The sequence below is a fragment of the Pinus tabuliformis genome, chromosome 2_2 (assembly GCF_031772625.1).
Source record: "Pinus tabuliformis cultivar Carrire ecotype Pingquan chromosome 2_2, CPIR1, whole genome shotgun sequence".
NCBI lineage: Eukaryota > Viridiplantae > Streptophyta > Pinopsida > Pinales > Pinaceae > Pinus > Pinus tabuliformis.
Window position 1 is genome coordinate 481,419,155 of NC_142300.1, and position 5,648 is coordinate 481,424,802.

The following is a 5,648-nucleotide window of genomic DNA, read 5'->3' on the forward strand; positions in this document are numbered from 1 at the left end:
TCAGATATGCCAACACCTTCATAAATCCGTCAACTTCATTGAACTCAAAAGAAAGAGTCACCGCCCTTTCATCAACATAGGAGATGAGCTTGGTCCTTTGACTAGAAACATCCTCGTCAACGGTGGCCACAAATCGAAACCTGATCTATGTGTCAACCTTACTCCTCTGTGATTTCTTATCACGAGGAACCCATTCACTAGGGAGATTTGAATATTTGCATCTCCACTTATCCTCTGAGATCAAAGGCATCCCGAGATGAAACTCATTCCTTCCGCCACAAAGAAAACCTTGATCTCCCATCTTCCATCAACTGGTATGATACTAGATACCATAGTCATGATCCGTAACTTGCGCTTGGTGCATAGATCAGATTTATGACTCATGACAATAAATACAAACCTGGAACTAGCCCTAAGCACAAATGCCATCACTCCTTTTATCCCTTCTCATAACTCGGGTCCTAAAAATATTTTCATTTTCACTATTTTATTTTTATTAAATATAACTTAATTAATTTATATAAAATTACGTTTCCATCCAAATTTATAAACCCAACCTAAACACAACCTAATTATTTAATAAAACCAAACCCTTTCATCACACTCTCAATGTCACCATTACACCACACTTTCTCGATTCCTATGTCACTTTTTCTTCGTGTGCGGGTATAACGGCTTAGTCAATAATTAAGTTGTCACATAACATCCCCATTTCACCAAACTTTGGCTCAACACGAGTCTCCCAATGACTTCCAATTGTTACAAATCATATGGAATATTCACCTAAACTCATCATGCTCTTAAGACTCAAGCTCTGGTATTTGAAAATCCATGGACGCGAATTCTACTACCATACCCTTTATCATATGTATTTACTAGATTTTATATATACTCTAATGTTTATGAATTTATATCACACCTTTTATTATGTGCATTTGGTGGATTTGATATATAATTTAGTGTGGTTTATATCCAAGATGCATGAGACAAAAATTAATAACATTGGCATGGTGTTGCAAGCGGAGAATAATCAGTTTTCTTATGAATATGATTGTAATGATAATAATTCTGATGCAACATTATTATTTATAAATTAATTAATTTATATAATGTTTAGTTTTCATAGAAATTTAAAAACCCGACCTCACCCCAACCTGATTCTTTTATGAAGACCTTGCCGTTTCACGAAACTCTAAATGTCACCATTACACCTCGACCTAATTCTTTTATGAAGACCAGGACATTTCACCAAACTCTAAATGCCACCATTACACCACACTTTTTCAAGACTAGGCTATTTCACCAAACTCTGAATTACACCTTTACACCATACTTTTTGGATTTTTATGTAACACTTTTTTGTGTGGTAGTATAATAATATAATTAATAAAAATAATTTTTAAGTGTGATTTTTTTAGAATTTGTTAATAAATATTTGATTAAATTAAAAAAAAAAATTATGACCTAATCTTGAATTGTCATATTTAAACTAATTTTCTTTAATATATAATTTCAATAAATTTCATAACATTCTGAACAAATTAAATCAAAAAAATTAACCATAAAACTTTCTTAAAAAATCAAACTTAAAAATTACTAGTAATTAAATGTTCCCCAAACATCCCATTTCACCAAATTCTCACCTAATATCACCATTTCGCCAAACTTCGTCTCAACCCAAGTCTTCCAATACCTTCCAGCTGTTAAGAATCATATAAATTATTCACCTAAAGTCATCACTGCTCCCAACTTTGGGTCAATTGAATCTGTTAATGCTTCCACCTGGTCCATGTGAATATGGACCAATGGTTTCTGGGTGGGGTCAGAGTCCTCTGTATATATGGACAAAGGAAGGAGCGCAACTCAGCGGCTTTAAGAACGGTGAAGTCCTACCGGAAGAAGTGGATTGATCATGAAGCCATTCTTCTGATGCTGCGTGTTTGGTGTGGCTTGTGGTCATTGCAACCACAGCAGACCCCAACACTAACTCCTGCACCCATATTTTGCATCATACAGAGGATCGTGCTTATGATAATCTCTATGACCCTACCTGGGTGGAAGTCCCTCATTTCGATTTTTTTGTTTGTTCGAGGAAGCTCGTGGACTGACGCGGGCGCGTGGAATAAAAGTAGGGACGTGTAGTCTCTTCTGTCCTTCACAAGGGTGATCAAATCTGATCTAACTGGATAACTATCCAACTGGGCCGCTTAGCTCAGAGAACATATGCTCGTGGAATGGTCTTTGGTGCAGAAAACTTAATATAAAGGAGTGCTTGACGTAGTCTTCATCAAGGTACTGTTTCACCTGATAACCTCTGGTTATTGTACACTTTGAATCTCTCGACTTTTTGATAGAGACAATTTCATAGAGTTGGTAGCTTAAAGCTTCTAGGAATACATGACCTCAACTTTGACCCACTATGGGGTTTTGCAAAATCATTGTCTAGTTCCAGACACCTGTAGTTGATCTAAATTCAACGGGACTAATAATGTTTGAATGGTCTGAGTGGAATTCATCTTCTCCCATTTGCTCGTTGGTTTAGGAATTTGATACAAATAACAGGCTCATCTCAACCCCAAATCTATATTTGTAAATAGCCAATATTGATTTATTGCAACAGGGGAAATAACAGATCTGAAGTTAAGGTGGGAAAATAAGCACAACATACAGCTATTGCCAATTTGTGTCAACTTTAAGTCGAAATAGGCCGACTGGTAATAATATATCTGAAGCCCCTATGAATTTGGGTAACTTGACCCTTCACAAATCTAAGTGCAAGTAGTCTCACTAGAAGGTCGCTGAAGCCATGCCCAATTTGAGCAAGCTTGAATAACTTACCTAAGTTACGCTTCAGGACGCTTCAGGATTCACTGGAAATGTCTAAATTTTATTTGCATTCAAACAAGGTACTTGCTTGAATATCCCACATACAATAGGTCAGTTCTCAAAAGTCTCTTGCTTAACAATATTTCTAGGAGACCTTAAAAGAATTAGTGGGTTTGTTTCACTTCAACGATCAGATCTACCAGAAAGCAGCCACAGTGGGTTTGTTTCACTTCACTTAAAAGAATTAGTGGGTTTGTTTCACTTCAACGATCAGATCTATCAGATCTGTGAAGTTATTGCCAATTGCGTGGTGCTATAGCAGTTTGATATTGTATGGACACATAAACCCTAACTGATTTGGCTGCAACCTCAGTTTCATATTGTATGGACACATAAACCCCGACTGAGTTGGCTGGAACCTCACTTTCATATTGTATGGACAGAAACCCTCTAACTGATTTGGCTGGAACCTCACTTTCATATTGCATGGACACAAACCCTCCAACTGATTTGGATGGAACCTCAGTTTGATAGCGCTGGAACCTCACTTTCATATTGTATGGACACAAACCCTCCAATATGGCTGGAACCTCACTTTCATATTGTATGGACACAAACCCTCCAACTGATTTGGATGGAACCTCAGTTTGATATGGCTGGAACCTCACTTTCATATTGTATGGACACAAACCCTTCAACTGATTTGGATGGAACCTCAATTTGATATTGTATGGACAGAAACCCTATAACTGAAACTATGGTCTCATTCTTGGATATGGACACAAACCCTCCAACTGATTTGGATGGAACCTCAATTTGGTATTGTATGGACAGAAACCCTATAACTGAACCTGTGGTCTCATTCTTGGAACTTTCTAGTATTTCCTGGTTCCATTCTAGTAACTTTTTAGGCTTTCCTGACCAATCATATTGTATGGACACATAAACCCCGACTGAGTTGGCTGGAACCTCACTTTCATATTGTATGGACAGAAACCCTCTAACTGATTTCCTGGTTCCATTCTAGTAACTTTTTAGGCTTTCCTGACCAATCATATTGTATGGACACATAAACCCCGACTGAGTTGGCTGGAACCTCACTTTCATATTGTATGGACAGAAACCCTCTAACTGATTTGGCTGGAACCTCACTTTCATATTGTATGGACACAAACCCTCCAACTGATTTGGATGGAACCTCAGTTTGATATGGCTGGAACCTCACATTCATATTGTATGGAGACAAACCCTCTGATTTGGATGGAACCTCAATTTGATATTCTATGGACAGAAACGCTATCACTGAACCTATGGTCTCATTCTTGGAACTTTCTAGTATATCCTGGTTCCATTCTAGTAACTTTTTATGCTTTCCTGACCAATTATATTGATGGACAGGTGATCTTACTGGACACTGTATTTTTTTATGATTTGAAAGTCACTTAAAATAATATTGGGAGTTCCATTCTTCAATTCATTACAAACATGTTAAATTTATCAACTGATAAATTCTGTGAAAAATACCATTGAATGTGCAGAGGCTTCTGGGATTTGAAATGGATGCATTTTCATTGGAAGAACACCATCCAAACATCGAACTGATCTTCATACTTCAGACATCAAAATATCAGAGTATACTCTCACATATAGATACCAGTAGCAATCTCATGGGAACTCAGTGAGATCGTTGAATTTACGACCCTGGAGCAGTTTCTCAGGCTCTATAAATTATCCATGTGAGTTTGTAGATTAGAGGTTGCTTTTGGAAAAGAACCCAGTAGCGAGTTAAAGCTGAGTTCAGGTATTCTAAGCGGTTTTCACAGTATTCCCAGCAAGCTGATGAAATTTTTCTGATAGAAAAAGTGATGGGAAATTTTCAAAGTGTGCAATAGGGAGAGTTTGCTTGCCAAGAGATGGCGGAAGGTTACCTTCCATCCCTCATTTTGGGGACATGATCGAAACCACTATTTTAGCGGTGTTTTATTCACCAAATACCATACCATGAGCATGTGTTCTCTGAGTTTTCAGCGGTCCAGTTGGACAGAGATACAGTTGGATCAGATTTGATGGCCTTTCTGAAGGACAAAAAGCCTCCACTTCCGTACTTTTATCACCCACCCCAGCGTCCATCGATTATGTGATTTGGTCAGCTTCCTCTACGGGCTGGAAGCTACGGGCTTTCGTTCAGCGCAAATTCAAAATGAAGAGAACTTCTGTGAAACCGGGATTCATGTACATTGATGAACTCCTGTGAAACCTGGGTTTATCATGATGGCATGAAAAATTAGGGAGGATTGAACTATGCAGGGTCGTTTGAGTGGGGTTTCATGTTATCTTGCATAAAAAAGAAATGCCTTCTGGAGCATGGTTACGGTAAATGTTAATCGCAGATTATGATACTTGTTGCATATTATATTATATTGGAATTACTTTTGAGTTAAATTGGTTTTATTGTAATTAGTTATTTAAAATAAAATAAAATAAAATTATATATATATATATATATATATATAAAATGTTTATATCTATATATATATATAATAAAACTTTAATAAATATTATAAAAACATTTCATATATATATTGTTTTTATAATATTTATTAAATTAAATATTTGATAATTATTTGGGTTGTTTTTTTAATATTATTTTTTAAATAAAGATATTGATGTGATTATATTTTTGGGTTATTTTTAACATTATTTTTTAAATAAAGATATTGATGTGATTAATTTAAAGGGAAAGAAAGAAAAATCCAAAAAAATTTCATCATAGAATAGATATATTTTAAAATGTAAATATATTGTAGTTTTTAGAGAGTGAT

General features: G+C 35.9%; 1 long non-coding RNA gene across 1 annotated transcript; it reads left to right on the forward strand.

The window, feature by feature from the left end:
- Positions 1-1,773: 1,773 nt before the first annotated feature.
- Positions 1,774-5,014, forward strand: LOC149193438 (uncharacterized). Its single transcript, XR_016254446.1, has 2 exons — positions 1,774-2,292; positions 4,365-5,014. It is a non-coding gene; the product is annotated as an uncharacterized LOC149193438 (long non-coding RNA).
- Positions 5,015-5,648: the final 634 nt, after the last annotated feature.